This window comes from Pseudonaja textilis, chromosome 8, assembly GCF_049901715.1.
Source record: "Pseudonaja textilis isolate UNSWEBS1 chromosome 8, rPseTex1.2, whole genome shotgun sequence".
NCBI classification, from domain to species: Eukaryota; Metazoa; Chordata; class Lepidosauria; order Squamata; family Elapidae; genus Pseudonaja; species Pseudonaja textilis.
The window spans coordinates 8,423,414-8,451,152 of record NC_141997.1 but is presented as its reverse complement, the minus strand read 5'-3'; positions in this window follow the sequence as shown (position 1 = coordinate 8,451,152).

The following is a 27,739-nucleotide window of genomic DNA, read 5'->3' as shown; positions in this document are numbered from 1 at the left end:
GGTCTCTCTCTCTCTCTCTCCCTCCCCCTCCCTCCCAGGCTGGCTTTGCTCTACTTTCCCAATGTGCCTGCGGGGCTGGCGCTTCAAACATGGATAGATGGAAGGGTAGAGAGAGAGACAGACAGACAGACAGACAGAGAGAGACAGGTACAGGTAGGTAGATAGATTGGTAGATAGTTAAGTAGATAGGCAGGCAGGCAGGCAGTCCTTTTGGATGAATGTATGGATAGATAGGTGGTAGGTAAGTAGATTGGTAGATAAGTAAGTAGGTAGGTAGATCTATATTGGTAGATAGGTAAGTAGGTAGACAGAAAGACAGGTAGGTAGGTAGGCAGGAAGGCAGGCAGACAGACAGACATTTTGGATGGATGGATGGATGGATGGATGGATGGATGGATGGATGGATAGGTAGGTAGGTAGATAGATCTATATTGGTAGGTAAGTAGGTAGGTAGGTAGGTAGGTAGGTAGACAGAAAGGCAGGTAGACCTTTTGTATGTATGTATGTATGTATGGACGGACAGACAGACAGACAGACAGACAGAAAGAATGTGACAGCAGTGGCACTTTGAGAAAGTAGAGCAAAGCCAGAGTGGGAATTGAAGTCCACACAAGTTGCCAAGGTTGAGATATATCAACACAGCCATTCTGGTTTACAGTTTAGCATGCTGTTTGATTCTGGCTTAGTCAATGAATAAACCATGGCTAAGATTTTCCTGCTCCTTAATGCAGCTGCCCCTCTGCTGCTTCTCCAGCCCCCTGCAGCTGCCCCTCTGCCCCCTCCAGCCCCCTGCAGCTGCCCCTTTGCCCTTTCTCCAGCCCCCTGCAGCTGGCCCTCTGCCCCTTCTCGAGCCCCCTTTGGCATCCAATTTTGCAATGCCAACCTCCCCAGGGCAGCGATGTAGCCGACCTCACCCACTTTGCTTCAACCCAAGGTCCACTTCCATCGGGCCAAGCAAGGAGAGGTACTCTGCACATGCTCAGAGACTCCCAACTTCAGTGAAGCGTTTTGCCCATCTTCATGCTCTGCCCGGGAGGAGGAAGGCGTGCGGAAGCAGCCCAGACCAGGGGAGGCAGAGGAAACGATCACTTTGAAATTAAGCAAGCAAGCAAGTGCAGGGCTCAGTCAAAAGAACTGGGCTGCAGAGGGAGGCGAGGTTCTAGGTCCGGGACAGCCATGTAGAGTCGAACCGAACTGAGCCATGCGCCTTGGAGAGCCGCAGCTGCACTGTTGTAGATCGAGGAATGAGAGGCATAGACCAGAGCATACTAATAACTGGCTTTATTCAAGAATAAGGGGCTGTCGCGTCTGCTTGCTAACAATGCAGACTTGCCCAGCGAACAGCGGCTGGCTCAACTCAACAGCCGGCTTTTATAGCCGACTGTCAAACGGAGCCAACCAATGGGAGCTGCTAACGCCCCCACTCGAAGAACGGACCAGGTTGGGGACTTCAACTAGTCCCAAAGACATAACACCCCTTCCCCCTGGATGGGAACATGCATAGTCTTTAAGATACGCCGGCCGTCTGTGTTGGCGAATCGAGTGATGTAACTCTGAGAGTCACTGTGTGGTGTAGGGCCCGAGGAACCCAGGTCAGAGGATGTGGGTGAGCGAGCTTGACCAGGTGCATGATCTGGGACCTGGGGACAGTCTCTACCTTCGGGCTGGCTCGTGGAACAGTCTCTGCCCGAAAGGCCAGTGGCCTCGCTGGTCAGCGGTGGCGGAGACTCTGGCGGGCAGTCCCGGTCTACTGCCGGCTCCCTCAGCTCTGTTGGTGGTGTTAGGTCCCTCGGGAGACTCTCGATTGGACTCTGGTGTGGAACGTGGAGGTTGTCCGGCGCGAACGGTTCCGAAAGGGACTGACCGCTCCGTCGCCTCCTTATCTGGTCCAGGTGCCTCCGCCATATGCGACCGTCTTCCAACTGGACCCGATAGGACCTAGGACCGGTGACAGCCACGACCTTCCCTGGCACCCACAGAGGATCCCCGCGTAGTTTCTGACAAAAACTGGGTCCTGTAATGTAAAGTCTCTGACCTGGCTGTCAGACCCTAAAGGGGTGTCAGGACAATAGTGGGGGTGTAGCCTGTCCAAAGTAGTTCTCAGGCGTCTACCCATCAACAGTTCGGCTGGGGACTTGTTCGTAGCAGTGCACGGAGTCGTGTGCTGGCTTAGAAGAAAACGGGACAGTTTAGAATGCCAGTCTTCTTGGCCAAACCTGGCCAATGCCTCTTTAGCTGACCTGACAGCTCTCTCTGCCAACCCGTTGCTGGCAGGATGAAAAGGGGCCGTGAGGACGTGCCTGATGCCAAGATTGGTGACATACCTGCTAAATTCCACTGAGGTAAACTGGGGACCATTGTCTGATACCAGCGTGTCTGGCAGTCCGTGAGTGACAAACAAACGTGTCAGGGCTTTGGCAACTGCTTGGGTGGTGGTCGTGGGGAGTAGGGCCACATCAATCCACTTGGAATACGAATCCACGACCACCAAGAAAGTCTTGCCATGCATTGGTCCAGCCAGGTCAATATGAAGCCGAGACCAAGGAGCGTTGGCACTCTCCCACTTGGTGGGTATGGTGGTTGGCGGGCTGCCTAGATTCCTGACAGGGTCGGCATGAGCTTACCCACTTGGCGATCTCATCGTCCATCCCGGGCCACCACACGTAACTGCGAGCCAACGCCTTCATCCGAACGATACCCGGGTGGCCCTCGTGCAGCACTTTCAGGATGGGGGTGCGAAGGGATGTTGGAATGACGACTCTGGTACCCCACAACAGGCATCCCTGCCAACTAGAAAGTTCCTGCTGGCGAGTTTTAAACGGGTGAAATCAACTGTATAGTTAGTGACCGGCCACTCCTCCCCTACCCGGTCCAGGACCTGGGCGATTGTTCTGTCTTTTTAGAGTGTGCAGAGATGTCGTCTGCAGTAACTGGTATCTTGAGCTCGTTGACCTCGAAGATAGAATGTACAGGAGCAGGGTCCTCGACTGGGGCCGTAAGGGGCAACGGCTGAGGGCATCGGCGTGGCTCAAGGTCTTTCCGGGCGATGGGTCAGCTTGTACGAGTAAGCCGCCAGGAACAGGGTCCATCTAGTCATCCTGGGTGACAATACCTGAGGGGTTTGTTTGTCCCCGGATAACAGTCCCAGAAGTGGCTTATGGTCGGTGATGAGTTCGAATTTGTGCCCAAAGAGGAATTTGTGAAATTTTTTCACTGCAGCTACTGCAGCCAGGGCCTCCTTATCAATTTGGCTGTAATTACGCTCAGTCGCTGAGAAGGTTCTAGAAAAGAAGGCAATTGGTGCCTTGGAGCCATTGGGAAGTCTGTGGCTTAAGACAGCTCCTATCCCAAAAGGGGATGCGTCTGTGGCTAGGACTAACGGAAGGCATTGGTCAAACTGGATTAGGACAGTGTCAGAGGTGAGTAGAGATTTGACTGCCCTAAACGCATAGTCTTCTTTGGGTCCCCAATGCCAAGGTGTGTTTTTGTCTAAGAGCCTATGTAAAGGTTCAGCGACTGACGCTTTGTGTGGGAGGAACGAAGCATAGAAATTCAATAAGCCCAGGAAGGCTTGTAATTCAGTTTTGGTGGAAGGCGTGGCGCCTCGTGGATGGCCTTGACCTTAGACTCCACCGGGTGGATACCTGAGGCGTCAATCCTGTACCCAAGAAAGTCCACCTGTCTAGTGGCGATGGTACACTTCTCCTTTTTAGTTTGAGGCCATGCTGCCTGAACTTGTCTAATACTGCTCTGACTCTCTGGAAGAGTTGGGGTCTGTCTCTGGCTGAGACCAAAATGTCATCGAAATATGGAACTACGCCAGGAAGACCTTGGAGGATTCGCTCCATCAATGACTGAAAGATACCTGGGGCAACACTTACGCCAAACTGGAGACGTTTACACCTGAACGCCCTCTGTGAGTTACGATGGTCTGTAAATCAGTGCGTTTGCCTGTCAACAGGAACTGTTGGTACGCCTGTGACATGTCCAGTTTGGCGAAAATGGTGCCAGGTTCGAATGTGTGTAGCAGGTGTTGAATGACTGGGACCGGATAAGCACTAACTTGTAGGTAGCGGTTAATTGTTGTTTTGTAATCAGAACAAATTCTTAAACTACCATCCTTTTTAGTGGGGTGACTATGGGGGTCTCCCACTTAGCGAAATCAGTGGGTTCTATCACCCCTTGCTTGAGCAGTTTGTCAAGTTCCGCATCCAATTTAGGGTGGATGGCAAAAGGCACTCTCCGTGGTTTTAAACGGACGGAACTGCCTGGGGGTCTACTGAGAAGGAAATGGGCGTGCCATTGTAACAGCCTAATTCGCTACTGAACACATCGGAGTACTCTGAGAAAAGGGAGTCAATATCTGAAGTTGAGACAGCATGGATCCCCGTTATACTAAGGCCGAGAGAGGGGAACCAATCCAACCCCAAAAGACTAGGAGAGTACCGTTAACAACCACTAAAGGCAAATGGCCTTTGAAGGTTTGGAATTTAACAAGGAACTTGCCTTTCCCGATGACAGGGATGTTCTTCCCTTGGTAGTCCCTCAGAGTAAGATGACACTTTTGAAGCTGGTTCCTGGTCAGTCTGGGCTGGATTTTCTTAAGCGTGTCCCAGGAGATGATCGATAACGCTGACCCCGTGTCTACCTCCATGCAGCAGGGTTTACCTTCTAATAAGACAGAAAGTGAAATTTTATTTGGGGAATGGAAAGTGTGGTTAGCATGGTAGCACGTGTAGCAGCTTTCTACTTGCCTTTGGGGCCCCGGAGAAGAAAAAGGCTTTTGTGGAGAAACGTGCGCTGCCTGGCAGACTCTTGCGAGGTGACCTTTTTGTGGCAGTTGTTGCAGGTGGCGTTCTTGAACCTGCAAGATGTTCGGGGCGTGGGCCCCTCCACAGGTTAGGCACAAGAGAATTTGCTTTGGGCCACTGTTGTTCCTTTGTCTCGCCCTACCTGCGGATGTCTCGTCGGTTTGAGGCGATGAACATCGGAGTATTCTGTAGGGTCATCCTCACTCACCGCTTCTTCAGAGTGCACGGAGGAAGTGCTGGGCTTGGGTGCGGTGCCCTGGATCTCAGCTGCGGATTGGGCGGCAAGTTCTGCAGCCAAGGCTTCTTCAACGGCCTGGGAGAGGTTTAGGTCTTTTCTGGCCAGCAAACGCCTCTGGAGCTTCAGATCTCTGACCCCACAGACGAGTTGGTCGAGCAGCATGTCGTCCAAGTAGTTTTTAAACTTCCAGTGTAGAGCTGCTGTCCTCAGGGCGGCCATGTATTGGTTGATAGTTTCCCCCTCGGCTTGCTTCCTCATTCTAAAGGCGAAGCATCTAGCGATCTGGGACGGCTTCGGTGAGTAGTGGTTGGAAAGTGTTTCCAACAGCTCAGCCCATGGGACGTTTTTGATCTCCCGAGGCGCGAAAAGTGCCGTGGCGGTGTCGAAGACTGCAGCCCCACAGTAGCAGAGGAAGTAGGATTTCTTCCTATGCTCCCCAACATCAGCCAAACCGATGGCATCTATATAATGGTTGAAACGGTTCTTATATGAGTCCCATTTTTCTTCGTCGGGCTTGAACGGAGGGAATGCCGGATTGGCATTCATCCTGGATCAGCAGCCTTTGATAGACTGGTCTGTCTCTCTGGGTGTTCGTGGCCCTGTTATTGCTAACCGTGAGCGTTGGCGGCTGTGGCTGCAGCGCCCTTAACTTGCTCTGTGACTCCAGCCTTCGAGAAGGCGCTTGTATTTTCGCGCTCTTTTGCGGGCGTTTGGCGGCTGTGGCTACAGTGCCGTAACTGACAATGATTCAATTTCCATGCCCTTTGTGATTGTGGCGGCTGAGGCTCTCAGCGCCGTAACTTCGCTCTAGTGGCTTCAGCTAGTGGCAGCAAATTGAATTTCGCGCCCCTTTGCGATCGTGGCGGCTGAGGCTCTCAGCGCCGTAACTTTGCTCTAGTGACTTCAGCTAGTGACAGCCATTCGAATTTCACGCCCTTTTGCAAACGCGGGCGGCTGCGGCTTCAGCGCCCGACTTTCACACTCCGTGGTGCTCTAACTCTCGCGACTCACTGACAGCGCCCGCTTTTCCCTAACCGCAGCGAGTCTACTCGAGCGGCCCCAACGCTCGCACTTTCACTACCTGATACAGAAGTCTGAGTCCGAGGCTCGGTGCGCGAAACTTGCTGCGGCTCTGGTTCTTGAACAAGCGCTTCTGGCTAGCCTTCAAATCCCATCCTCGTCGCCAGTGTTGTAGATCGAGGAATGAGAGGCATAGACCAGAGCATACTAATAACTGGCTTTATTCAAGAATAAGGGGCTGTCGCGTCTGCTTGCTAACAATGCAGACTTGCCCAGCGAACAGCGGCTGGCTCAACTCAACAGCCGGCTTTTATAGCCGACTGTCAAACGGAGCCAACCAATGGGAGCTGCTAACGCCCCCGCTCGAAGAACGGACCAGGTTGGGGACTTCAACTAGTCCCAAAGACATAACATGCACCCAATCGCTTCCTGCATGTAAACCTGGCTGGCTGGAGAGGCGGAGGCTGGGCGGGCGCTGGGCGCTCCTTGTTCTTCAGGGAAGGGGGCCCTAATGCCGGACCACCCACCTCTACCACTGCGTGCCTTGGGAGGGTTTTGCTTTTGAGCCTTCTGGCATGCCTCCGCTGCTTCCACCGGAGAGGGCAGCCTGCAAGCTAAAGCACCCTCTTTCCACCACCTCCCACCTCTCCCCTCCCCAGGCTTGGCAAGGCTTACTGCACGCAGGTTCCACATTCAAGGTGCCGGCTACAGAATGATGAAACAGTCAATGGGCTGCATGGATGGCAATCAGTGAGCCTGCGGGGCTGGCACATCGAACGCCCCCTGCCACCTATTAGTGCCCCCCTGCCGCCCCCCCTTGCCTCTTACTACCCCCCTGAAGCATCCCACCGCACCCCAGGGGGCAGTACCGCCCACTTTGGGAACCACTGGCCTAATATATGCCTTAGCTGTGTCCCATACCTTTTGTAGTGACATTTCCTATTCTCTTTTTTTAAAAAGTCCAGTTCTCTTTCAGTAAATTGAATAAATTCCTTTTATTTTAATATTGATTGATTCACCATCCATCTTAATTTCCTTTTTTGTCCCATATATTTTTAATTGGATTGTGATCCACAAAGTTGCTTATTTCTATATTTATTTCTTGTACAATGGATTTTAGCTCTGCTGACATCCATATCATGTCTATTCTTGACCAGGACATATGTCTATTTGAATAAAATGAGTATTGATTTTCCTTGGGGTGCATCTCTTGCCATACATCTTGAATATCTAATTCTTTCACCATTTTGAAAAAAGCCTTTGGAAGTGTTTTCCTGGCTTTTTTCTTTACTTTTCTAATTTTATAGTCTAAATCCTAACTACCTCAATTCCAACTACTGCTGGCCTTAAATGCAAGAAGCCTTGTGAATAAAATACCTGAATTTCTCCTCTTACTAAATATGGCTAAATTCGACATCATATTTGTCTGTGAAACATGGCTCAATGCATCTCTCCCTGACTGTATTACCACAGTAAGAGACTATCATGTTTACCGATCAGATCGTGAAGTTCGTAGAGAAGGTGGTGTTGCTATCTTCTATAAAATGTCCTTACATCTAAAAAACATTGCAGTTACCCAGGAGCTTGCTCTTCCTGAGACCATCATCTGTGAACTATCCTTAAATATCACATTTCGATTCTTACTATGTTACAGAGCACCTGATTATGACATTGAACATGTAAACAAGCTAAATACACTACTAACATGGGCAACATCCTGCCCACATGCTTTTATCTTTCTTGGTGACTTCAATCTACCTCATATTAACTGGACCCTAAACGAATGTACAACTGAAACCACACATGCACCCTTATACAATGCAGTAACAAATCTGGGACTAGAACAACTAGTAACCAACAACACTAGACTTAACATCTGCCTTAACCTCATCTTCTGCAATAGTTTGAATTCAATTTATGGAATACAAACTAAAGAACCCTTTTCCAACTGTGGCCACAATATGATTGACTTTTGTCTCAACATATGCCCACACAAAAATCATCGCAATGATGTAATCCCCAATAATAACTTCAAAAAAGGCAACTATGATCTTATAGACAACGATCTTTCATCCCTTGATTGGTAATCTCTATTCACTGGATGCAATACTGTTGAAGACCATTACAACATATTTTTACTTGAAGTCAAAAGAATCATCAAACTGTATGTACCAACAACCCCCCAAAAAAAAACAGATTACCCATAACAACAAGGAAACTTCAATCCAAAAAGAGATCACTCTGGCAGAAAAACAAATCTGGTCATGTTGCCAATTTCAAAAGCTGATACAAAAATTTATGCCACCAGATAAAGACTGAATGCACCAATTATCACATTAAACTAGAGAAAAACCTTCTATGCACCAATTCCACCCGTGCTTTTTACAATTTTGTAAACAACAAACAAAGACTAAAACTAAAACTAAACTAAAAGGTCCATCCCAACCCTGATAGGACCTAATGGTAAAGACTGCAACAACGACACCATTAAAGCCAACATCTTTAACACATTCTTTGGTTCAGTATTTGTAAACAGCAATGGATCATGCCCAGTATTTCCTCACTGAACTACAGAAAACTACAATGATCTAATAATACATATCAATTTTACAGAAGACAATGTTGAAAAAGCACTAAATAATCTAAAACCATCTCTATCTATTGGACCGGACAGAATATGTGCCTAATTAAAAAAGCTATCCACTGCCATAGCAGAACCTCTAAGCATAATCTTTGAAAATCTTTTGGGACCAGCTTCTTGCCTAACCTATGGTCACAAGCCACAGTCATCCCCATCTTCAAAAAGGGAGACCCCAGCCTAGTTGAAAATTACAGACCAATCTCCTTATGCTGCGACACCTGTAAAGTCATGGAATCAATTATTAACCAATCCATTATCCTCAACTTAGAGACAAACAAGCTACTCTCCAATAAACAATTTGGTTTCAGAAAAAAGCTATCCTGTAATCTGCAACTCTTACATTGCAAAAACATATGGACTACACAACTCAATCAGGGCAAATCAACAGACTTTCTACTCTCCCCTTTCCTAAGAGGTCTGTAGGGGGCATGCATAAGCGCACCAATGTGCCTACTGTCCCTTTCCTATTGTTTCTTTTATTTTTCTTATATGTACCCATTTCATGTATTCATAACTATGTATATACTTATATCTATTTTCTTGTAAGCGATTGACAAATCAAACTAAAAATAAATAAATAAATAAAGCAATTGTACTAAAGTCTCCTACTATGCATATGTTTTCATACTCCAGTTCTGTTATTTTCTTATAAACTTTTCCATAAAAATCCTCTTGATTACTATTTGGTGCATATATTGCTACTAAGAGTATCTGTTTATAGTTCATCATTACCTCCACCATCAAAATCCTCCCTTCCTCATCTGTAAAGATTTGCTTAGCATTTATTGTCTCTTTTACATAAAGAGCTATTCCCCTCTTCTTTTGTTGTGGTAGAAAAGTATATAACTTCCCAATTTTGGGGTGCTCCAGTGTTTTATTATGTTGTTTTTTAATATGAACTTCTTGCAAGCAGATTATATCTAACTTTAATTTTTCTAATTTGCTAAAAGTCCTTTTCTTTTTTATTGCAGAGTTCAGTCGATTCATGTTGATTGACATTAATTTTATGTCTTCTTCCATAGTTTTACTTATAGATGGGGTTTTTTGTTCTAGTTGCTCTTGTCTCTCTCAGCTCTTTCGCCTTCTCTCTGTCTCTTTTTGCAGTTTCCTCCAGATCTCTTTCATCTTCTTTTTCTTGTATGTTTCCCTCTCCTGTAGTTTCCTCTTGTTGCCTGCCCTCTTTTTCCTCTCTTATTCTCATTTTCTCTTGTGGTCCAAAGTAGTGTTCATAAAATTGTTCTGCTTTTTCTATGGAATCCAATCTATGTCTTTGCTCCATCAAGGTCACCAGTATTCCCTACGGTATCAGCCATCTAAAATTCACTTCGTTTTTGCTTAGTTGTTTTGTCAGGAATTGGTATTTCTTCCTTATTTCTCTGACTCTTCTTGGAATTTGCTTTAGGACTACTATTTTTTTCCCTTTGTATTTTAAAGGATTATTTCTCACTCTTTGTAAGGTCTCTATTTTCATTGCTTTTTTTAGTGAATCTCACATGTATCTCTCTAGGAAGTCTGTTTTTTGTCACATATCTAGTATAAACTCTAAACATTTCATCAATCTTGGCAAGAACTTTCTCATTGGTCATCTTTGAGGCATCCACCAGCAATATCTCCTCCAAATTCTCTCCCTTTTCTTCCTCCATGTTCTGAAACCACAGGTAATAAACAGCCCTATCCATTTCATGATATTATTGCTCTTTATTTTTATCTGCCAAAATAAGTCCGTAATCAACTTCTTTCACTCTTTTTTCTGTTTGTTCAGCTTTCTCTTCTACTTTCTGTATACCTTGTTCACTGTTCTCCATCATTTGTTGAAAACTTTCCTTATTCCCTAACTCTACCTATTCATTCCTTCAAGCCATCATGCAGGATTTGGATCATAACTTTTAGTTCCGTTGGCATAATGTTCATTTTCTCTTGCTGTAACATTGCATCCAATGACCTCTGGCCTGATGGACTAGATGTTGCTGAGGATGATGCTGAGGATGGTGCAGATGGTGCCTTCTTCATTTTAAAGTACTTTAGTATTTATATTCTACAAAAAGAAAGAGATAAAGGTGTTAATTATAATAGAAAAAAAAGATAAGAATACAGGTTGTAATTCAATGGTTATCAATCTTTACACCCCATCAACCTTGCTGTTATTCTTCGAACACTAATCCTAATCCTAACACTAATTCTTGTTCAGCAAAGTCTGCTCATGCTTTTGCAGCTTACTGGCAATGGCAAGTGCACTACTGGAAGAATTAGAGACTTGAAACCTTGTCTTGTATGAAGATGGTCGGCTCTGTGACATGGTGTCTTCTGGAGGTGCTTGACTGTCTAGACTCTAGAGGCTGCTGTATGGTTGTATGCAGGTAACTGTGTTGGCAGAGTAGCAGGTCTCTGTATAGTCATTGCTCTGGATCCCACTTGCTGGGGAGCCACTGTTTCATTGTTTTGTCCTCACTACATGTTAGTCTGTATGCAGCTCAACATGCAGCTAAACTGGAAGAAGGCGGAGCCTCCTCACTGATGGACCATAGATTGCAACTCTCAGCAGCTATGGTCTGTGCTCTTTTGTTGGAGAGCCCCGATAATTACGATTAGGGGCTGAAGCTGCCTTGGAGGGGTGGTGGAGTAAGGGGAAGCCACAAGACAGGTTGAGGGAAGCCACATCTCCCCCCCTGGGCTTGGTCTTTTTTCCCACTGAAGACAACTGCAGCAGTGGTTTAAAATGGCCACTCTGAAGAGGAGGACTCAGCTGGATTAAGATTTGTGCAGGAGGGAAGAAAGAGGTGATAACATCTGAACCGGGACAACTGGGCAATACAACTAAACAAAAGTACCTCCGGATTAAGGTAACATTGATTTTTTAAGAAAAGAAAAGTGAGCGGCGAAATTACAAAGGGAGAGGAAAAAAAATAAGAAAATATTTTTGACAGCTAAGCGGGGCTTTGAACCAGGAAAGGAAGAAGCCGGAACTATAGATTTAACTAAATTGGACTAAAATATTTTGGCAATAAACAGGGATAAAATAAAGCTGGACTTAAGATTGTCAAAAAATAATAATAATGAAGTTTACAAATTGGAGACTGGATTGTGCTGGAATATTGAGGTTCGAAAAACCCTAAATAAAAAAATAGGGGAAAAAGGTGAAGACTTTGTATATTGGAGAGTGCCACCTTTTGACAAAAACTCGAGCTCAAACAAAAGGGAAAGCATCCTGTTTCTGAATGAACTTGTGTGGATATAACATTAAAGAAATATTGAAAAAAAGTAAGAATCTTAGAAAGTGAAAGCAGAACCAGAATAAAGAAAAAAGCAAGGAAAGACTGACTGTGGGATTGATTGATGTTTTTGGTATAGACCCTGGGCTGGAACAATTGAGAACTTTAGAAAATTGAAAGAAGAAAGAAGGAAAGTGAAAGTGTTTTTTGTGTGGATTTTAATGATCATAAAATATAAGAGTGTGTAATGATGATATCTCTTCGGGAATTGAAAATGGAACTTAAAAATATGAGAGAATTACTACAGGAAAGAGGCGAATCACTTTGCTCTGTGTTAGAAAAATGGAAATGGCAATTGAAGAACAAGAGGAAAGAGCTTCAGAGGAGGAGGAGTCGACTCAAGGAGAAGACATTTTAAATAGACAATTAACACAAAGAACACTACAGAGAAGTGGGGAAAGAAGGAAAGTTAAAACGTTGAGATTTAAGAAGGCAATCAAAAGGGGGAATACCTGTGAAGTCGGGAAAGGCAGAAAGACCCAGCAGAAAAGGGGAAAGGAAGATATTAAGAAAGAGAGGGATATAAACTGGAATGAGAAAAGATTTGGGGAAAAGAGGGGGAGGAGAAGCAGTAAGAAATAGGTGCATGAAATAAAGAAATACGGAAATAGTAAAATGTTGAAAAGAAATTGTTTTTTCAGAGATAATGGTTGATGAATTAAAAAGGGGATTCTGTAGGGTGACAAAGGGTAATAAGAATATTTCTGCAATTAAAAATATTTAGAAAATAGGGTAATATAGATACTGATAACTCTTATTAAAAATTAAGGGGGGGAAATATGCTGCGGAATCCAAATGAAAAGGTGTAATGATTATTATTGTAATTTCTTAAAGATAATGGTTTATTGGGAATCAAGATGAGGGAATAAAGGTATATTTTAATCATTGAGGTGTCACACTCAAAGCAGGAAATGGGGGAAACCTATACTTATTTTTTTTTTCTTTAGTGTTAAAATTTGTATTAATCTAGGATTTATAAAAAGAATGTGTAATGGAAAGGGAATATGACAGACTAAAGAACCAACTAAATTAATAAGTTAATATAGACTATTAAAAGCAAGGAGAGACATTGGTAACCTTTATTATTATTATTATTATTATTAAAACATTGTTTATCTTTATTTTTAAAATAAATATTAAAGGATTATATTTGAAATAATTGAAATGAAACAATAAGATGTTTCAACTGAGATTAATAAAAGAGGCTAGAATTAATGTGTTTGTTTCTCTCCTTACTGAAAATTTGGAATGGAAAAGGAAATAATAGAATTAAGTATGCATATATGAATGTATAATTGCTGTCATATTTGTATGTAAATGTGATGACCCGGAAATATGTTGTCCACTAAAAAGAGATTTTTGTTTTTAATGTGAAAAACTGAATAAAATTTGTTTTAAAAAAAGCATGCAGCTAAACCCATCTATCCTCCAATAAAACAGACCATGTGTGTAGATTTGAATGCTTTATTGAAAGAACAGAATATGGTGAAACTGGAGAAAATAGGAATACATGTAATGAGAACCAAACACAAGATAGGCAGTATTGAGTTACTGCTGAACAAAACAATTAGTCAATACAAATAATTTAAATCTCACCAGCCATGCTCTGTATGTAGGATGTGGGTTTGTCCTTGGATGACCATGTGCCACAAATTAAGATGGATTCTTCTTTGTGCTTCTGCCTTCTCCAAATGCTAAAGGAAGGAGTCTGGCTTCCCGGCGTGCATTTGTTTTGAGAGTGTGGGCTGATGGATAATGGGGTGGGGTCAGTTTCAAAAAATATACTTGGTATTTGTCTCTCTGGCCACTAGATGGGGCTAGAGAGTAACAACAGTATATGGAAGTTCTATGGTGGGGCATGACATAAGGATTACAAGATAACAAAATCATACACTGAAATTACATACATGCTTGGCGATCATGTAGACCAGGAGTGTCAAACTCATGTCATCATGGCAGGGTCCCTTGACATATCAGGACTTTTTTCCCCTTCACTAAACTGAGCATGGGCATGGGCAGCATGTAATGCATCCGGCTCATGGGCCAGAGTTTGACAGTCCTGATGTAGACTACTGTATGGCTTAAAAAAAATATCAGTAAACTCATATAGCCTGCAAAAGTAAGCAATGTAAAATTTCTGTATCTATTCACAGCAATGCAAACTGCAAATTTTCAAAATAACAAAGAATTCCCATCAAAGGCCTTCCTTCATGAAAATACTACAAGTTTTCATGAACTTGCCTGAAATCGTTAGTTAACATGCAAGGCCACCAAAATTTTGCATATTTTTAATTACCTTTTCAAAGTGTTGCTTTATGAAGCATTTTTTCTGTCCCCCATATTGTCTTTGAAATAGACAGAATTCTTATTTAACAGAATATAAACTGATATTTTACTGCTACAGATTTTAAAACCTCGTTGGACTGAATAAATTTATTTCTCATTAGATGTGATGCAGGGATTTGAACTGGTAGAATTAAATCACATAGTACATTTTAACAAAGGTCAGAACAGATCATTTTATATGATATTACCATACTTTTCACTAGACCTAATTTACTCTATATAATGCACTGTACATAAGAGTTAATCATATGGGTAGCATTCATATTTTATGCACAAAGGGCAAAAATGGTTATAAGGTAAGGTGAGCAGTTTATAACTTTCCAGATTTTGATTAAAATTGTTACATTTGACTACTAATGCTATGTAAAATTGAACCTGAGCATAATGATGCTTCCAGGAGTACTCTACTTTCATTAGAACAGGGCTGTCAAACTCGTGGCCCAAGGGCTGAATGTGCCACATACTTGCTATGCCCACACCTGGTTTAGTGAAGGGGAAAAGGTTGTGATCACATGATGATGCCGTGACGACATGAGTTTGACACCCCTGCATTAGAATATCAGAAGCAGTATTGGGCTGCCACATCATTAGCATTATTTCTTTGGGGTATGAATGTGATATCACAAGACATATAGAAGAGGTTGTTATATCAGGCTGCTGCAACATGTGTGTGTTTGTCATTTTCATTAATCTGAGTCCTTGCATCTGGAGGCAGAGATGTTTCTCATCCTTTCATATACTGTTCTACAAACAATAAATGTTAATAATACAAATATAGAAAGGTTTCGCTTAAATGACAACCATATTCTCGATTCAAGTTTAGTGTTAAATGTTGGAGAAGAGCTGGGAAAAGCTAGAACTGGAACGCTGACTTGTGGTAGATATTTTGTCCTTTGTGGCCTTTAATTTGTTATTATTTTGTGTTATATTTTTATTTTATATTGCTGTTATATTTTAACTTTTTTCCACAGAAAAGAATAAATCACTAAAAGTAATGCATAGGACTCACTAAATAAATAAATAAAAAACAAATGTAATGTTTTACCAATACAATTTTACAATGCAAAACAATCCACGAAATGCTATCATAAATAGAATAGAATAGAATACTTTATTGGCCAAGTGTGATTGGACACACAAGGAATTTGTCTTGGTGTAAATACTCTCAGTATACATAAAAGAAAAGATACATTCGTCAGGAGTCAAGAATCATAAGGTATGACACTTAATGATAGTCATAGGGTACAATAAGCAAGCAATCATAATAGGAAACAGTCAATATAAATCGTAAGTATATAAGCGACAGAGTTACAGTCATACAGTCACAAGTGGGAAAGGATGGGTAATAAGGAGTGATGACAAGATTAACAGTAATAGTACTGCAGACTTTTGTAATAGTTGAACAGGGTTGAGGGAATTATTTGTTTAGCAGAGTGATGGCTTTCGGGGAAAAACTCTTCTTGTGTCTAGTTGTTCTGGTATGCAATGCTCTATACAGCATCGTTTTGAGGGAAGGAGTTGAAACAGTTTATGTCCAGGATGTGAGGATCTGTAAATATTTTCACAGCCTCTTTTTGACTCATGCAGTATACAGGTCCTCGACTGAAGGCAGGTTGGTAGTAATTGTTTTTTCTGCAGTCCAATTACTCTCTGAAGTCTGTGTCTGTCCTGTTTGGTTGCAGAACCAAACCAGACAGTTATAGAGGTGCAGATGACAGACTCAATCATTCCTCTGTAGAACTGAATCAGCAGCTCCTTGGGCAGTTTGAGCTTTCTGAGTTGGTGCAGAAAGAACATTCTTTGTTGTACTTTTTTGATGATTTTTTGATGTTAAGTGTCCATTTTAGGTCATGTGATATAGTAGAACCTAGAAATTTGAAGGTCTCTACTGTTGATACTGTGTTGTCTAGTATTGTAAGAGGTGGTAGTATGGGAGGGCTTCTTCTAAAGTCTACCATCATTTCTATAGTTTTGAGTGTGTTCAGTTCCAGATTGTTCCAGTTACACCACAAGGCAAGTTGTATAACCTCCTGTCTGAGGATTCGTCATTGTCTTGAATGAGACCAATCACTGTTGTGTCATCAGCAAACTTCAGTATTTTAACAGATGGATCATTTGAGATGCAGTCATTGGTATATAGGGAGAAGTGGGGAAAGCATACAGCCTTGGGGGGGCCCTGTGTTGATTGTACAAGTATTGGATGTGATTCTGCCTAGCTTCACCTGCTGCTTCCTGTCTGTTAGGAAGCTTATGATCCACTTACAAGTGTGTTCAGGTACCGCTAGTTGGTTTAATTTACTTAGAAGAATGCCTGGAATGATGGTATTGAATGCTGAACTAAAGTCTACAAAGAGGACCCTTGCATAGGTATTTGGAGATTCAAGGTGTTGTAGGATGTAATGCAGAGCCATGTTAACAGCATCATCTGTTGGTCTATTTGCTCGGTATGCAAACTGCATGGGAACTAAGAGCGGATCCATGATGGTTTTCAGGTGGGACAGCACAAGCCTTTCAAAGATTTTCATAACTACAGATGTGAGAACAACTGGTCTGTAGTCATTCAGTTCCTTGATGTAGGGCTTCTTTGGCACTGGGATGATAGTAGAGTGATTGAAGCAGGAAGGAACATAACACATCTCTAGTGATCTATTGAAGATTCGGGTGAAGATGGGGGGCCAATTGGTCAGCACCAACTTTTAAGCAAGAAGGAGTTGTCTGGTCCTGGTGCTTTTCCTGGCGTTTGTCTGTGTAATAGATCTTGCACTTCTTTTTCTGTGATCACCAGAGGTTGTGAACCCAATGGGTTGGGGTCAGTTGTAGGAGGCGTGGCTGTTGGTGTGTTTGAGAGGGGATTGTGGAGATAGGTGGCTGTAGTTTCCTTTCAAACCTGCAGTAAAACACATTCAGGTCATCTGCTAGTTGTTGATTTCCTTCTGCCTGAGAAGGAGGTTTGCTGAAGCCAGGGATGTTTTTAAGTGTTTTCCACATGTTTGCTGGTTCATTTGTTGAGAACTGATTCCTTAACTTTTCAGAGTAGCTTCTTTTTGCTGCTCTGATCTCTCTTGTTAATATGTTTCTGGCCTGGTTGTATAGCATTCTGTCACCTTTTCTGTAGGCTTCCTCTTTGGAATGATGTAGCTGCTTAAGTTTAGCTGTGAACCAAGGTTTATTTTTAGTATATATTTGCAGGTTCCTTGTTGGTACACATAAGTCTTTGCAAAAGCTAACATATGATATTACAGTATCTGTGAGCTCATCTAGGTCTGCAGAGGCATCTTCAAAAACATTCCAAACCCGTGCAATCAAGGCAGGCCTGGAGTTTCAGCTTTGCCTTATCTGACCAAGTCTTCACTGATTTAATTGTTGGTTTAATGGTTTTAAGTCTTTGTCTGTAGGCAGGTACAAGGTGAATCATGCAGTGGTCAGAGTGTCCCACAGCTGCTCATGGTAAAGACCTATAAGCATCTTTTACTGTTGTGTAGCAGTGGTCTAAAGTATTTTTGCCTCTGGTGGGACAATTTACATGCTGGAAATATTTTGGGAGCTCTTTCCTTTTTTTAAATATAATTTTTTATTGGTTTTTAAAACAAACATAAACAAACAAAACATAAAAACATCAAATCATCTTCCATATATGTACATACAGTGTGCCGGTTGGTTTACAAATTGTTTTGTGCTTCCATTTCATAGTCTTCAATTATAATTACATTGTATATAATCTCGTATTTTCAATCAATATATTAAATACATTAATATCATTATTAATCAATCATTTGACTATACTTTTATTCATTCATGTTTTCCAAAATGATCATATTTTACTTAACTTGTTTTATGACAATTCAGATTATCATCCCAGATCTATCCTAGAATCATTTTGTAGATATAATAAGAAAAGAATATATCTTTATATATTTATTATTTTCTAAAAGTCTACATATTTCATTACTATATTTTATTGTCTAACCATTGATAAAATAGATCCCAAATTTTATAAAATAGTTTATCATCTTGTTCTCTAATTTCAAATGGGTCGGGGTTTTGTGCATAGCAGAGCAGTTCCCTCGCTGTGATCTATTGAAAGTCAGCCCTTGACACAAGCTTTTGGATGGTGGAGCTGGCGTTGGGACAATACAGCATGCAATCTTGGAGATCTGAGATTGCAGCTGATATCTTTGCTCCTGGACGGTCCAAGTGGATCTAAACCGTCCTGAAGAGATGGTGAATGTAAAGAGCACATCCTGTTTATCCCAGGGATATTGCAAAGACCCTGGTAGATCCAGGAGAAGCTCTTTTTGCCAGCTGCCAAGAGGCAGCCATCAAAGCTGCTGAAGTTGGGACAGCTCTGAAATGAAAGAGAATGGAAAGAGTGAGTGTGCCGGTTTGGTGAGAACTTTTTCTTTATTTTAAGACTTGAAAGGACACCCTAAGAGAAACGAAGAATCTGTAAAAGTTTTGACAGAAGTGATTAAGCGGTGATTTTAAACAGGATTGTCAAAGTAATTTTTTTTTTTCTCATTGCTGGATTTCCTACACATGATCTTATATTTTGAAACTGGACTGGTTTTTTTCTTCTTTTTATATATTCTTCTCTCCTTTTTGATTTTATAATATTTTAAGTCAGAGACTCCCTTTTAGTTATTTTTTAAATATCTTTTTCTTTTTTTAAAATTAATTCTTATTATATTTTGCTTGGAAAAGGAGGGGGAAAGTGAAAGCTAAAGAAACTTTGTAAACTAGAAGCTTGGAAATATTCTATTTTTCTTTTGACCAGACAAAGCTGAGAAAGAACTGATACTTTGTTTCAAGGACATTGCCTGCTTGATAAGATATAGGGAAGAGCACGGGAGAGTATTATTACAGGTGCTCTTCTGGGTTTCTATCAACAGCTGGAGTCTGGTGTTGAAGCTTAGGAAAAGAAAAGGTGATACGTCTTTGGAGAAGAGAGTTATAACAAGAGCCTTGGATAATCAAACAAAGTGCAGTGTGCTTTTTTTATTCTTTTTGAGCTGTGCTATCCCTCCTCATCAGTTTACTTTTTTTTTGCAATAGCTATTTGGATTTTTGGCTCTCTGGAACTTGTCTTTGTTTTTTGTTTTTTCTTGTATTTGGAAGTTAAATTTCTACATCTGCTTTTTATTTTAAAGGAAAAGCTTTAGTATTAATGCTTCCCTTCCTTTTCTTTTTAAGGGAGTAGCCTTTTTCTTCTCTTTCTCTTCCCAGTATTTTTGTCTTTCCATCTACCTTCCATATTGGTTTTTTTTTCTTTTTCTTTTTTTTTGGTTTATTTTTATGCATACTTTTATATTTGAGACCTCTTAATTGGATTAAGGTGTTGAAGAACCTGAAGATTTTTTCCTTTCTTTTTTAGTCTTTTTCTTCACTTTTTCACCTTTTTTTAGGATTTTACAACTTTTTGTGTGTGTGTGTGTGTTCATGGTGTGTTTATGGTCTTTTCCTTCGTTTTTGAATTTTTACTGTCATCTAACCAACCGATTGGATTAAAGTATACAAGAACCTGAAATTTTTTTTTCTTCTTTTCTATTATTATTACTATTTGGCTTCTCTTTTCTTACTATTTTCCTACTTTTTTCCTACTATTTTTATTTGGAACTGCAATTGGTTATTTTACAACTGGATTAAGGTCTGGAAGAACCTGAAGATTTTGAACTCCTCAAAATGAGTAGGAAATTAACAGCTCCTGGTTCTTCAACTTCCACTTCTTCCTCTCCACCATCTGGAGAACAACGTTCAATACAGACAATATTAAGACAAGAAAAAGAAAAAGAAAAAGTGACCCTGCAGATGATTATGCAAGGAATTCAAAATATTCAAACACGATCAGAGAATATTGAAAAGAGAATAGAGAACATTGCACAAAGAACAGAGAACATTGAACAAAGAACAGGGAAAACCGATGAAAAAGTGGAGAACATCCAACAAATGATGATGAAGTATGATGAGAGACTCCAAAAAATTGAAGAAGAAGATAAACAAAGAGACAAGAAGATTGGAGACACTGATAACAGATTAACTGTGGCTGAACAAGATAAAAGTGGTATGCTGAGATGGGAGATGGACAGATCAGAATTTTATCTTAGATTTCAAAACATAGAGGAAGAAAAAGGACAAAATCTAGCTGAGATAATGATAGAAATATTGGCTGAAGCTTTGGAATTAACTGAAGAGAAGATGATGGATGGAATAGATGAGGTTTATCGAGTCTTCACAAGATATGCAACGAGAAATAGCTTACCAAGAGAAGTTCATATCAGATTTACAAAGAAAGCCATTAAAACGCAAATATTGCAAGTGGCAAGAGAGAAAATATTGAAATACAAAGATAAGGAGATTGTGGTCTGGAAACAAGTACCCAGAAGAGTGAGAGAGATGAGAAGGGAAGGGAATACCAATTCTTGACCAAATTATTACTTAAAAAAGAGGTGAATTATAGATGGCTGATTCCAGAAGGTTTAATGTTTACATGGCAAGAACAGAGACAAAGAATTGACTCAATTGAGAAAGCTGAATCATTTTACACAGAATTTTTCAGAGGGGAGGAAGAGGCAGAAAAAGAAATTTCACTAATTGAATTCCAAGAGGACTCCCAAATGACGACTGAAAAAGAAGAAGGTGCAGTAGGTGGAAAGGAGGACGCCAAAGAACAACATGAACCAAGATCCATGAGAGCTGTTAAACCTAATTACAAAATATAACCATGGAAAAGAAAAAATTGATTACAATTAATATAAATGGACAACTCAGCCGTTAAAAGAAGGAAAATCTTTCATAAATTAGAGAAATTAAAATTTGATATAATCTGCCTACAAGAAGTACATATTAAAAAACAATATGAACAATTGTTGATACAGCCAAAATTAGGGAAAATATTCACTTCCTTGACACAATGTAAGAAAAGAGGAGTGGTTTTATATATTAAAGAGACCATCTCAGCGAAATTGATTTATACTGATGACGACGGAAGAATATTAATGGTGGAAATAATGGACAATAATATGAAAACACTCCTGATTGCAATTTATGCCCCGAACGACAAACAAGAAGAATTCTATAAAAAGATTACATATGAAAATAGTTAAATTGGACTATGTTAATATAGTTATGATGGGAGATTTTAATGGAATTGTAGACAATAAACTGGACTACACAGCACAGAAAACAATAAAGCAAAATAGACTCTCCCTAAATCTTTTTTTTTTAAACGGTAGATGAAATAAACTTAAGAGATACATGGAGAGAAAGAAATGCTAAAACTAAACAATACACCTTCTACTCAAATAGACACTTATCATAGTCCAGAATAGATATGATATTGGATGTCAACAGAATTGTTAACTAATATTTGGGAGCTCTTTCTTTAAATTTGCTTGATTGAAATCTCCTAAAATGATGGGAAGAGAACCTGGGTGTTTGGCTTCAGCCTCCATAATTTGATCAGCAAGAGTTCATAATGCCTTGTTTACACAGGCTTATGGAGGAACATACACAGCTATTAGGAGAAATGAGGAGAATTCACGTGGAGAATCAAATGGCTTGCAGTTGATATGTAAAGACTCTAAGTTTTCATAACAGAACTTACCTTTTATAGTTATATCCTGAGACCAGCTGTTGTTGATGTATAAACATAATCCTCCACCCTTTGTTTTACCTGATGACTCTTCAATTCTGTCTGATCTAAATGTCTGAAATCCTGGGATGTATATGGTGTTGTCCCCATGAATTTGTGGATTAAGCCAGGTTTCAGTAAAACAAAGAACAGCTGAATTGTAAAAACCAGAATTCCATCTATCTAAGTGATGAATTTCATCAATCTTGTTAGCAAGTGAGTGTAAATTAGTCAGACTGAAGGGAGAGGAGTTTTTTTCCCCCCTATTCCTTAGTCTGTTTAAAATTCCCACTCATTTACCTCGGCTCCTTTTTCGGCGTTGCCACTTTCCTCCTTTGTTGTAATCCATAGCACTGGGGAATTAGTTAGAATCTCCTCTGCATTTGCAAAGACAGGTGGGGGTGAGGAATCAGAAAGCTGCTCCTTAAGGAAACATTGCCTAATTCTTAGCAGATGGTCTCATTAGTATGAAATCCGTAGTGAATTGCAGATAATAATAAGGAATAAAGAAACCATTAGAGAGCATTTCACCAAGGCAGCCATCGTCGGCACCATCTTGGCAGGACCAGAAAGATATTGGAAAAGAATATTCATATTGGTACTTTTTATTAGTTTGATGGAGGGATCAGAATGAGTATGGCAGTGTAGGAAAATACGTTTACACACACAAAAACAATTCCAATCTGTAGCCCTTTATTATTTGTATTGATCAATGTATACGGTTTTTCTGTTTGGGATTTATTTATTTTTTTAAATTTAACAATTAGCTAGCAAAGTTTGTTATTTGCTGTGTATAAGAAATCCTTTTAGTCCTCATTGCAATTCTTATTGGAGATAATTACCGCAAGGTTAAATATACTGTATGGTTTATGAACTGGGTATTTTAAACATTGCCTCCTAGGCTAGTTTGTTCTTTTCCAGTTCATTGCACTTGATAGTTATATCATAAATGGTTTAAAGGTGCTACCACTGACTGCAGGCAATATATGTAATTAGGTGCACAGAAGTCTGGCTTCTGTTGGTCTGTGAAATAATTTTCCCTTTATTTACTTCAGTTCATGATGGTTGCTGCAATCCATGCAAATCAATATTTTCTTTTGCTATGTATGCCTGTTGTAAAATTTATTGCTGAACTGATTTACATGTAGTCAGGTTATAAGATAGAGAAATGGGCCATCAGCACTTTAAGTATTTTCCTTATGGAAAATCCCAAAAGACCTTCCAATTTCATCTGTAATAAATTAAGTTTAGAAAATACAAACAAATCTTTAAACTTACATCTCCTTGTTGACTAATTAATGTGCTGTTTCCTCTATATCAGAGTCTTGCCCATAGAAAACTGAACATATACACATATGCTTGACTTAGCTCTTCAAACCCATCATCAAGAGTTTGGAGAATGAATTACGCTTGTGTCCCGCTTGAGAGATAAAATGAACTTTAAAAATCTCTCTTACAGATTTTTCTTCAAAAGTACCAAAGATGTACTTTTTATAAACAATATATGTCTATTTTTCTTTCTTCTGATCCTTGCTATTTTTCTGTCCACACACTCTCAGAATACAACCCTATTTTTAAAACCTTTTTAGATCGCTTAATGGTCTTTCAGGTTGTTTCATTTGGTCTCTTTGGGGAAAACATAAAATGAGCTTGTGAGCTCCAAATGTGAAATTTGATGCAAACAGGATTAAAATGGAATAAAAACGGGGTTATGACAGCTAATCTTGGTGGCAGATGGTTTAAATCTTCTCTTTGTTCTGTTATTACATAACTGTAGGAGGTAGAAGAATTTTTTAAAATTTGTTTTGCCTTTAATTTTAATCCCTTCTTTCATATATTAGGAATAAAAAGCTAGCATAAGTATAGCCATATTAGATCTTATCCTGAGTAGCAAGAACTATGCATCAGCAGACAGATAAAAGTCTGGTGTGTCGGCTCCCCTAGTTATGAGGACATTTCTTTGCACACAATCAAACATGCTTAGCAACCCCCTAAGGAAGTTTGCTGGGAAAAGATTTATTTAGCCTTCTCCCAATCTCTACTCCCTTTTCATCCTCCCGTGTTTTCTTTTTCTTTTTCAACACTTAAAAGACAGCTAAATAAATTATAGGATATCACTCATGTCATGGGACCATGAGTGGAATGCTCCAACATTGCAATGCTCTGACAAGTCTAGAAGTTGCCAGCAAAAGAAATAAAAACTTAGCATTTCCATTTAAAATAAAAGCAAACATTGACCACGTTTCTGTTGCTTAATCCTTTCTAGTCCAGGGTTAAGATCATGATAAAGGATTGGGAAGACATTGGAACAAAAATTTCTCCCACACTTCCCAACTCTACAACATTTCCATTTGAGCAGTTATTATTTTTTGTTGTTTTATTTTATTTTAATATTTTTACCCCACCTTTATTATTTTGAAAAATAACTCAAAGCAGCTAGAACCTAATAATCCTTCCATTCATCATAGGAACAGAGTAGCTGATGGGGAAATAAGAGAAAGGGATAGTGTTTGGTGACAGAAGAATAATTGATTGAATAGTCTTTCTGACCATCCATCCATCCATCCATCCATCCATCCATCCATCCTACTGGTTAAACTTTGTAAGGACTTTTAAAAAATTTTAAACTTTTCTCATTTGTATTGCTTTCATTTTATAATTTTTTTGTTTTTGTTTTTGTTTGCATTCATTGATACAAGCCATCATATTCCCTATGTTGACTTTAAGGTATTAAATTAATTTAAAAAAATTAATATTTCTCTTACTACTCAGTCATATATTTGGCTTGGTAACAAATATACTAAATAGTTTTTAAAAACTAAAATGTCATATTTTCATATTAACCTATTATTAAATTAAGAAAACTGAGGCAATCACAACATTTAGGAAGTCTAGGTGCTGAAGTCCATACATCTTAAAATGCTAAGTTTGGTTTAAAAATATTACAGCAGGCTTGCACTAGAAATTCATACTAGCATACCTGTTGCCATTCAAAATGTTGTTGCTTATGGTTTTTTCTGAAAATACATTATTTGTATGTTTTTAGATTAAAATATAAATACCCATTCAAATTGTTGTTGCTTCCCACCTCCCCACTGAAAATACATGATTTGATACATTAACTTAGATAAAACATAAATACCATGCTCTAAGGAAAAATATGTTCTTGTAAAGAAAGGGTGTAATATCTATCTAATATCATTTTAAAATATTAAAGATGCTCATATTTCCATTCAGATATTATTATTGTGGGGGGAATAGGATAAATGTAAGACACATACTGATGCAATGTACTACCATTGTTAATAATTTTGTACTCTGAATTCCTATAATTAATTGTTTTCATCCACACAAAATGTCTTGTATTGGAACAAGCATAAACTATTAAGGAGAAAATAAATAGAACCTGGGTGAAAGAATTCAGAATTATTACATGGTTTAACCAACATTTACTTGCAACTAGCCATTTATTAAATACGTGTTGCAAATAGGCAATTATTCTGTTGAAATATGAAGTCTATCATGATGCTTTTAAAAATGTACTACTCTGGCTATTAGAGATGATATTTGTAGAAGGAAATTTCAAGAAAATCTCAAAAACAATCCAATTTTTTAGATTCAAGAATGAATGAAGTAAAATTATTAATATAATAGTTATATTAGAATTAGCTAAATTAGTGAGACAAATTAGCATTATTGCTCTCCATATCACCACCCAAAAAGATACCAATGCTTTTTTTAGCTCAAAATAGCCTGTCCTGTATTAAACCATAACTTAATTCATCCAGAGGCAGCCCACTGCATTTTAACACATTTACTGTTAACAAGACCAGAGCATCGCTATGAAGTACGATTTATAAATGGCCAAGAAAGCATATAATATGCCCAAGAAAGCATATAACATAGACTAACTAGGCAAATAATTGGGAACTCAGTTTCTTTTCATATAGATCAACAATCAGATCCTTAAAGTTTTCTTGGTTGCGTGATTAGTCTCAGAAAGGCAAACTGAGCAATTGCATCAATTAATTGGCTTGGGTTGTTCTCCAAAAAACAAAAGTTGAGCAGCAGATACCTCAAGCTACAAGGGACGACAGCTTCCTCTTAACAATAGTTCTTTCTTATCACATCCCTCCCCACACCCTTTCTGTTTGTCATTTCCCACTAAAGAAAATAACAATTTGCCTTTCTCTGACAGTAGCTTGCTTGCTACAAAAAGCTTAATATGGTGAGTTAAAGACCAAGGATGGGAATGATGCACAAGCTGGCTTCTGGTTTCTGGCCTTCATGTTTGTCTGGGGAGATGTTCTCATCCCAAATAAGCAGTCTTTGTGACAGTTGCATGGCAGTACAAGAATGCTTGCTCATGAATATATTCACTGAAGTAATCAAGTGAAACATTTTCAAGAGACAAATAAATACATGCAGGGAATAATTTGCTAGCAGTGATGAACACTGCACATATCTTGTTGGCCATATGTGCTGTTTGTTCAAGATATTTCCTTAATCTGCAAAAGGAAATTACATTTTAAAACAATCTCATTATTTGTATAATGTTAAAACAATAAAAATCTTGCACTGCAATATTATCAACAGCATGACATATCTTCAGCAGACTTTGTTCAGGTCTGTTTAGGGTGTTGCTCCTTATGTCTAAATAGCTGTCATATGCTGTCAGTTCAAATTCCAAGGCACTGCTGGATACAAACTTTAATCATTCTTCACAATGCTATCATTCATGTAAGGAATCTCAGATGATACGTGCGTTATGTTTAGTTTATCTAAAAATCATGATATGGTTTTTGTTAGATCTGGGAGGATGGTTCAAGAACGGAGGCAAGACTCAGATAGCAACAACAGCTCTTTATTAGTGACTTCTGATCTGAGCAACTAATCCCAGCCGCAGCAGCCCCTTATATAGGGCTGGCTGCAGCTAGGCAGCCAATGAAGGCGATTTGAGTTTGCCGCTCTTGGCAGGGCCAATCGCAGCAGCCCATTTACTGGCCAATCGCATCAGTCTATGGCGACCAATCACGATCGGCTATCAGCGGGCCAATCAGGTTTGCAGGCTTCGAGCCTGCTAGTCCGGAACACCCCTCCCCTCTCGGTTCTGTTTAAGGGGTGGAGTAATATAGTCTCGCAGGTAGGCAGGTCTTCGCACCTGTCTACCTGACTTACGCAATTCCAATTGTCCATGTTCAAATTCGGGTTCAGATGGACTGCTTGCTGGATCAAACAGGAACGGTGAACCAGTGCCATGGTCAGGGCTCTCCTCTGGTGCCCCCGGGGTGATAGAGTCCTCAGCTTCGTTGCTACTGCCATGGCTCCCTGGGCTCGCTGAACCTGCCTGGCTGCTGTTTCTTGGCGAAGCGTTCGTCTGTCCAGGCTCAGCTGCAGCTGGTGAGTGTTGCAAACTATGGTGCGGTGATCTCGGTGTTAGTTCAGAATAAACAGGTGTTGGTTCTAATTCTGAGTTCACGGCTTCCCCTCCCCCCCTGGTGTCAAAGTTAGGGTCAGGGTTGGAAGATGTGGTTAGTCTGGAGCGCAGCTGGTCAATATGGCATTTCCACGCTCTGCCATCAGTGGTGAGTAGACGGTAGGAGCGGGGACCCGTAACTTGAGTTACTTGGGCAGGAATCCAGAGGGGATCCCCAGAAAATTTTTTTGCGAATACAAGGTCTCCCACCTTGAAGACACGGTGCTTGCTGCTCGAACCCAGGGGCTTTTCCAGGGTGTAGGCAGGGTGCAAACGGTCTAGAGGCGATCTGAGTTTCCTGGCCATCAGGA